Consider the following 8091-nt stretch of genomic DNA (forward strand, 5'->3'; position numbering starts at 1 on the left):
AGCTATCAGTAGCTGTGCTAGCAGAGCTATCAGTAGCTGTGCTAGCAGAGCTATCAGAGCTATCAGTAGCTCAGCTACGAGAGCTATCAGAGCTATCAGTAGCTCTGCTAGCTGTGTTATTGTCCCATCCATCATGCTGACGTCCCGTCACTGACGGTGGTCTCTGATGGCTCAGAGATTTAAAGTGAGGATACCTCCAGGCTGGAATCTGCAGTAATCCAATCTGCACTCCTGATAAATCAGGATGTGTGTGTGTGTATGTGTGTGTGTGTGTGTGTGTGTGTGTGTGTGTGTGTGTGTGTGTGTGTGTGTGTGTGTGTGTGTGTGTGTGAAACGCGGGGTTTCGGGGGGGTGGGATGCTGATTTGATGTGGCATTTGACACCAGCAGCTATGAGCGACGGTGGGAACCTGGCTTTCCCTCTCAGTGCGGATAATGCTGGTGTAATTAGCATCACTTTAAAGCAAACGCGCATAAATGTGCTTCTACATACATGCATGCATGTCGGTGCATTAAGAAGGGGGTTCAGGTGCCTCCCTGGTGGTATTTAGGCCCTTCATTTGTGAGGAATCCAGCATCATTATCCCAAAGTGTTGCCAGCTGGGAGCGCTTGGGAGTTCCCATTTGAACTCGTTGTGTGTTCTGAAGATGCAGCGGGACCAGGAGAGTCGGAACGCTCTAATGAAAGCCCATGTTCTGCTTCCAGTACCCCCTGATATTCATGAGCAGCAGAATCTGGGACTGCGCCTCTGATTAGCTAATAAATTCTGCAGCGGTGCCACCCAGAGCCACAGCGGCGGAGATCCGATTCATTTTGATCCCCAAAGATGGAGCAGCACCAAATCAGAGGTTTGAGAGTAAAAGGAGGACGAAAATGACGGAGCAGCACAACGACTTCAGGATGTTTCCACTCAATTAGAGCAAAAAGAACTCAAGTTATTCAAGTATTTGGTAAAAAAGTGCTGATCAAAGTATTTAATATTTACAAATTACATCATCAGACCAAAATATAAGTGGAAATTTTGGTATTTGGTAAAATGAAAATAATTCATAACAAAAAATAAGGCAAAGAAAATTATTTCAAATCAGTTTCTTTCAATAAAAAAGCTTTTAACAGAAACTGCAGGTGTGTTTCTGTCTGGTGAATTTTTCATAGAAACTTGTTTGTTTTTCATTCAGTGGGTAAAAAAAAAAAAATCCAGAAATTTTACTCAAGCAAGAAAAGAATAAAATAATTAAAAATAAAACGTGCAGCGTAATAAAAACACTCCTAAAAAATTTTTTCATAAAAGCTATTCAAATAAATGTGATTGATAAATGTGATTGAGTAAATGTAACTAATTATTACCCAACTGCTTGAATATGATCAGTTTTAACTGCAGAAAAGGTTCCAGTATCCTTCTCTTCTCTTCTCTTCTCTTCTCTTCTCTTCTCTTCTCTTCTCTTCTCTTCTCTTCTCTTCTCTTCTCTTCTCTTCTCTGTCTTTATTTGTGTTTCCGTTATAAAATCTGCCTAAAACTTTGTCAATATTCCGTTAATCTCGAAAAAAAAAACATACAACTTCACAATTGCGGTCTTTCCATTACATAGGAATGTGAATACATTTGTTCACGCAATAAATCATTGAAAAAATAAGCCGCGTCACAATCCTCCTACGACTTCCTGTCGTTTTCTTCTTCGTGGTTTTCGCCTATAATGAACATCCGGTTGTTGAACACGTGACTGTGACGTGAAAAAAAGTGTTTCTTTTGCAGTTTTACGGCAAAAACAAACGATAAAAATCTTTCTGGCGCAAAAAAGATCTAAAAATGATTTATTCCTTTTTCTAAATTGCCGAATTTCAACATTAATTGATGTTTAGAGTCACTACAATGCTAAAAAATAAATCTTCATCGTCAGATTTCTATCAGTCAGCTGACCATTTTGGGGTCAATATTGAGTGCTGTGTGCCCCATTTACTCTGATACCCCTAAATAAAATCCGGTATAATCACCTGCCATCAGAATCCTGGTCTAGTGCATAAAATCCAAATAAAAAACAAATAAACTTTTAGGTTGCAACGAGGCAAAGTGTGAATAAGTGGATGATTTTTGCATTATTCTAACTTCAAATTCAGTTTCCTGATTTACTGACGCCTCAGTAAAATCCACACTGATGGAAAACAAAGTATTTTGTTATTACACAAAACGTCTAACTTCAAACTTTCTTACCGATTACAAAATATTCAGTTTTCCAAATCAATTAAATAGTTCTCACCACTAGATGGCAGTGTTAGTCCAGTTTGGTTTCTCCTTCCGCCTGCTGCCTGCTCATCATCTCCAACCGAGTCAAAACGGTGAATCAGAGGCTGAAACTATTAATTTTACTGTAATATTAAGCAATAAATAAAGTAACACAGCATTGAATAATAATACTGTTTAAACAAACAGTAGAAATAAATCAACTTTGTCCAGAGTCTGAACACCTGACAGTGTGTCTGAATGAACAACACAGCAATACGTGTTAATTGGTTGAATATTAAATGTTAATGTTGTAATTAAAGTTGTTTTACACGCATTAAAAATTCCTGAGTGAGCTGCCAAAAATATACTACATGAAGAAGTACTTCAGAGTTTGGTAGTAGCTAGTTACATCTACTTCAGTATTTCTACTACGCTGTACTTTTTACTTTTATTGAGTCATTTTATTATGAAATATAAAATTATGGGTAAATTTTCTGTATTTTCTTCCCACTGAATGAAAAACAAAAATCCACCAGACTCAGACCTGCAGCTTCTGTTGACAGAAACTGATTTGGAAACATTTTTATTTTGCCTGATTTTGTTATTTTTGGTTCCTTATATGAATTATTGTCAATTTGGTTCTTAAAATACCAAAGATTTCCACGTAACTTTATATTTTGGTTGGTTTGATGGTGTAATTTTCAAATATTAAATGATTGATCATTTGATCAGTAGCTCAGTACTTGAGTCGACTTTTAATACTTTATTACTTTGTTGTTGTAAAGTTGATAGCAACATTCCCTCTGACTGCAACAAAAGGTGTTTTCATAAAGTTCTGACTTTTAATGTTATTTTTAATGCTGTTTGTGTTTTTTAAAAGCTTAAAATTACAAACCCGAGTATGTTTTTTTTTTTTACTTTTTATTTTGTGTCCTATCCATAAATTTAATAGAAAAAAAGTTTAAAGGGAAAGAAAGAGATGAGATGGTCTGCTTCTACACCTGGAGAAAGAGAGAAAAACAGTAACAGCACTGGTGATTATAAAGCAAATGTACCGTATTTTCCGCAGTATAAGGCGCACCTTCAATGAATGGCGTATTTTAAAACTTCTTTCATATATAAGGCGCACAGAACAGACGCTTCAGTTTCCGTACTCTATTATTACACATCTACATTTTTAAAGAAATGGTCCCCCAGTACTTTATATAGTAGTCTGCCCCAGTCGTTGTTTCACTCACGGTGTTGGTGTTGCGATATTGTGTCCAACTGCATTCTGGGTAACACAGACCAACCGACACGCTGCCGCCGCAGTCTCTCTCTCTCTTTCCCCTGGCTTTAAATGCATTATCAAACTTTATTAACAAACCAGCGTTCTGACAACTATCCCAGCATGCACCGCGCACTTCGTCTTCTTCTACAGGCGAAAATGAAGTCTGCGGCTGCTTACCGTAGTTGCTAGACCTGTTATGGCTCAATATGGGTCCATATATAAGGCGCACCGGATTATAAGGCGCACTGTCGGCTTTTGAGGAAATTGAAGGTTTTTAGGTGCCTTATAGTGCGGAAAGTACGGTAACTCCAACCCTTCTATCATTGAAACTATGCTTCAGGAAAACATTGAAGTTGGATGATTTGCTCTTTGTATTGAGCAAAACAGAGACATATATTTCCCTTTTCATGCAGCCGTGAAGCATATCTTCTTAAAGTAGTGTGTAAAAGGGACCATTAAACTCTATGGGAAATTAACTTGAGAAATGATCCAGCAAATTGCTCGACGTTTTCATTGTTTTCGTTATTTTGCCCCAGTTCGGTGTAATACGAGCCATCCCTTAATGTGACTAAATGTTCCCTGATTGAAGCGGGTTCTTAGCAGCGTGTTCCCAGGGGGTCGGTCCGTTTTGCACCCTGAGCTGAAATCCATCCTGTTTGGCTCCGTCTTTACGTTCAGCCTGCATGGAGGCAGGAAAGCATCCACACTGCAAAAACACAAAATCACCAAGTTTGTTTTGTCTAAAGTCTACTGGAAATATCTTACTGTGAAATGAGACAAAACTAAGTTACAAACATCTTTTCAGCAAGACATAGGAGCTTGTTTTAAGTCAATAATTCATAAATATCGATATAAAGACATATTCCCACACAATGAGTGAAAAAATATCTGCCAGTGCTCGAACTATATGATCAATATTTACAAATTATTAGCTTAAAACAAACCTCCTTAACTGGCTGAACAGTTTCTACTAAGTTAGTTTGTCTTATTTCAAGATAAAATACTTGCAATATAAACTAAACAAAAAAAATGTTATGTAAGATTTTGATTTTTTGCAGTGTAGTATCTATGCATGGTTACTGCTGAAGGAAAAAAAACAGAGAAACATATTTAAAGTTTCTTGATGAGCATTTGGACAAGAAAATGACTTATTGGGAGAACAGATGGAAACTGAACTGTTTGGATGTTCTGTTTGTGTCTTAGTACACTTAAAAAACTAACTTGACTTTCAGCAAGATATGGAAGCTTCTTTAAGCCAAAAATTCATAAATATTAATTTTGACAAAAGTACTAATTCCACTGGTAGATTATTTCACATGTAACATGAGAAAAATGTCTTATTACAAGAGAAATAATCCACCAGTGGAACTAGAACCGGGTTGCTAGGCGACGGGCTTGGCTTGGTTGGGGTTGCTAGGTAACGGCGCCAGTGGAACTACAACTTTTTCACCAATATTAAGGATTTATTGATTGAAAACAAGCTCCTATATCTTGATGAAAGTTAGTTGTAAGTTAGTTTATACTGCAAAAAGATGTTTGAACTTGAAACTAGACCAAAAACACTTGGTAGGATTTTGTTTTTTGCAATGCAGAAACACAGTCAGACTTTCAAAAACCCTGCCTCCCTCCCTCCGTCCCCTTTGAGCCGTACGTGTCCACTCCCTAATTGGTGGCTCTTTTTTCAAAGGACTGATTATGTGTGTATATGTGCAGAGGCATCCTCTCTGTGCAAGGCGTCCATCTCCAACGCCAGAGGGGACAAAAGAGGCACCCGCTCCTCCTGTTGGGGCAAGGGGGCCGTTGACACCAATAAATCCCCCCCATCCACTTCCTCCCCGGTGTGTTGGGGTTATGTCAGGAATGTCCTGGGTCCATTGTCCCCATGGCGCTCTGTTTTTGGTAACCCATCACCAGGCATTTTCGGCTGCTTACACTGCCTCCTCTCTCCCCCTCACACACCATAAATGAACACACACACACACACACACACACACACACACACACACACACACACACACACACACACACACAGATAAATGCATGTCCACACCCTGTGGGCTGTGTGTCCCCTGGTCCCTAACTCTGAATAGACCACCTCCGCTGAATACGGCAGACATGCAGGCGTCAGGACATCAGGTTCTGAACCCAGTGGGGGGAAAATACGGCCAATTATTTTCACCTGTTTGGCTCCGGTCGCCGTCTGATGGGAGAACGAAATAAAACAAACGTCTGAGTTTCCTACACTCCACTTTCAAGGTCTCCTCTGTCGTTTAAGAGGCTAATTTTCATTAAAATCCAGTTTTATTTGTAGCACTTTTCAGTAACAACAGATTTACATCATAAAAACACAAAAATCAAAGATTGAAACATTAAAATTTTCCAAGTTCCATCATTTACACATCAAAATGTTGATTAATGTTTCATTGATAAATGTTTCTAAACCAGCTCTAACCAGCTGGGTTTTTAGTCTACATTTAAAGGATCTCAGTGTTTCGGCTGTTTTTCAGTTTTCTGGAAGTTTGTTCCAGATTTGTGGTGCATAGAAGCTGAAAGCTGCTTCTCCATGTTTGGTTCTGGTTCTGCATCCAGAACCAGAGGAGCTGAGAGGTCTGGAAGGTTGATACAGCAGATCTTGAATGTATTGTGGAATGTAGAGGGGTGGACGAGCAGCGCCACACAGGGAGTGATTGACAGCACTAAGACCCGCCTCCTGGCTCCGATTGGTTGTTTCTAGTTGGCACTTGGAGAAGACAGATGAGCTCGATTGTTTTTTTTCAGTTCACATCAGTGTTTTAAAGTCTGCTCTCTCAGTGGACTGTAGAACTGGGTGATGTTCTCTGACTTCCTGGTTTTAGTCAGAACGCCAGCAGCTGCGTTCTGGATCTGACTGATTTTTAGGCAGACCCGTAAAGACTCTGTTCCAGTAAACGATGCGACTAAAGTTAAAGACATGGATGAATTTCTCTAGATCTTTTTAATCCTGGAAATGTTCTTCAGGTGATAGAAGGCCGACTTTGTAACCGTCTTTTTGTGTCTCTGAAGGTTCAGGTCTGATTTCAGCCTGATTTCTAGTTTCCAGCTGTAATAACTGAAGCTGTGCGATGACTCTTTGGTTCCTCTTCAGGTCCGAAGACCTGAAGTTTTGTTTCTGTTCAGTAGGGGAAAGTTAAGGATAATAATTAATCTCACATATATAAACTTTATACACATTAAAGCTGCAGGATGTAACTTTTTGTTTTAGTTCCATATTTGTTAAACTATCACATAATATGAGACAGGTGATCTATGAAAAGATCAATCTCCTCCACCTCCCTGAGCTATGAAGAAATGCACCGCTCTCAACTACAAACTACCAATCAGAGCAAGGAGGTAGGTCTTATTGATGTTAATCAACCTCATGTATGAGCTGCTAAATGTTCTAATAGCAGAGAAACAACTTACAGTTGAAAACCATTTATTTACTGTCAGTGGTGGCTACGCTAACTAGCCTTAGCATTTATGGCAGGTTATGTTGTGGTGAACCAGCTGTAGCGTAGTAGAGAGCCAGTGTGACTAGAACTGGGTTACTAGGTAACAGGCTGGGCCTGTCTGGGGTTGCTAGGTAACGGGCCGGGCTTGTCTGGGGTTGCTAGGTAACAGTGCCAGTGGGACTAGAATTATTTCATCAATATTACGTATTACTGACATAAAATGTTGCTGAAAAGTTACTTGTAAGCAGAGTTGGGTAGTAACTAGTTACTTTTACTCAATTACATTTACTTGAGTAACTTTATTGGGGGAAAAAACACTTTTAGGAGTATTTTTACTACACTGTACTTTTTACTTTTATTGAAGTAAAAATATGTTGAAGTAGTTCTACTTCCGCTTTTTGGTAGTTAACTTTTGTCTTTGTTTTAAGTGCACTATTTGTAGTATAAACTAGACTAAATATATTTGGTATGATTTTGTGTTTTTGCAGTGTTCATTCAGTGTCTCATCGCATCCAATCAGCTCTTTCTTGGCGCTGCCACCTTTCTGCCATGTCTCTCCCTCCTCGTACCACCTGGCCAGCGTTTCGGCTCTCACCGCGGCCCAAACCCCAGACACCAGCAGCCTGATTTGCTGGGGCGAACGCCAGGCATGTTTTCTGCTTGTGTGGGTAAATGTTTGGAAGCTCAAACGAGTAGGTGGGTTGTGCACATGTTGCGAAGCGAGGCGCCATTGCGGCCTAAAAAACTATTAGGCTCTGTAAATACACACTGTGGCGAAAGTAAACATTCTCAGCATGCCATGTCGGTGCACTGAGGGGGACTGGGAGACGGCGGGCGGGCGGAGAGGGGGAGGAGCGGCCAGAAAGCATCAGGAGAAATTATTGATTCTCACTCAGAAATCCCAAAAACTACACTCAAGTAAGAGTAGCACTACTTCAACATACTTTTACTTTTACTTTTACTTACCTGACCAAGAAATTACCAAGTACTGAGTAACTGATCAAATTATCAATCAGTCAATATTTAAAAATTACATCATCAAATGGACCAAAACATAAAGTTAAGTGGAAATTTTGGTATTTTAAGAACCAAAATGGCAATAATTCATACAAGTAACAAAAAAATAAAAT

The sequence above is a fragment of the Poecilia reticulata genome, linkage group LG19 (assembly GCF_000633615.1).
Source record: "Poecilia reticulata strain Guanapo linkage group LG19, Guppy_female_1.0+MT, whole genome shotgun sequence".
In the NCBI taxonomy this organism is placed as follows: domain Eukaryota; kingdom Metazoa; phylum Chordata; class Actinopteri; order Cyprinodontiformes; family Poeciliidae; genus Poecilia; species Poecilia reticulata.